The following is a 1111-nucleotide window of genomic DNA, read 5'->3' as shown; positions in this document are numbered from 1 at the left end:
TTAAGAAAATAAATAACAAGTTTGGGGAGTTAGGAAAAATTTAAAATAAAAAAATAAAAGCCAGCCTGTAATTCCAGCACTTTGGGAGGCCGAGGCGGGCAGATCACAAGATCAGGAGTCGGAGACCAGCCTGACCAACATGGTGAAACCCGTCTCTACTAAAAATACAAGGGTGTGGTGGCACACGCCTGTAATCCCAGCTACTCAGGAGGCTGAGGTAAGAAAATTGCTTGAACCTGGGAGCGGAAAGTTGCAGCGAGCCAAGATCGTGCCACTGCACTCCAGTCTGAGCCACAGAGCAAGACACTGTCTCAAGGGGAAAAAAAAAAAGAAAGAAAAAGAGTGTAAGGGAATCCTGAGACCAAAAAGTTTGAGAACCTCTGTGTTAGGCATATGTATCGTGTAATGAAAATTAACACAGACTGGGCCAGGCACTCTGGCTCACGCTTGTAATCCCAGCACTTTGGGAGGCTAGGGCGAATGGATAACCTGACATCAGGAGTTCAAGACTAGCCTGGCCAACATGGCGAAACCTTGTCTCTACTAAAAATACAAAACTTAGCCAATCAGTACGATATAGACTGTATTGGTACCATGCACTAATTATGCTACACAAAGCAGTTGTGGTTCCTAAGATCAAAGACATACTACTATGAACCACTAGATACACACCTACAAATAAATACCCACAACTGTTCCAACGAGTATTGACATCTCTGTTTATTAATGTGTTCATAAAACAGATATTTATGCAGCACCAGTATTAGGGCTGTTTGATGAAACAGAGAAAGTCTCTGTGGAGCTTATTTATAATAAAAGTACATCACAAAATCAGAAAAGATCAATAGATACAGTTGGTATTTGTGACTCTGGAATTGGTAGAAAGAGAACCTCTGAGGGAACAAATCCTGTTCTTCACCATGGGCAAGGCACTGTGCTGAGTGCATGTGTGCATTATTTATATAGTAATCCTGTCTGGTACTCAAGGTTGTATATCTTTATAGGTAAACAAATGGAAACCCAGAGAAGTTAGATAATTTTTCTGGGTTGCCAGCTAATAAGAGATAGATAGAACCAGGATTTGCGCTTTTTTTTTTTTTTTTTTTTTTTT

The sequence above is a fragment of the Cebus imitator genome, unplaced genomic scaffold (assembly GCF_001604975.1).
Source record: "Cebus imitator isolate Cc_AM_T3 unplaced genomic scaffold, Cebus_imitator-1.0 Scaffold43, whole genome shotgun sequence".
Taxonomy (NCBI): Eukaryota; Metazoa; Chordata; class Mammalia; order Primates; family Cebidae; genus Cebus; species Cebus imitator.
The sequence above is the reverse complement of the archived record's forward strand: the minus strand, read 5'-3'. Positions refer to the sequence as shown.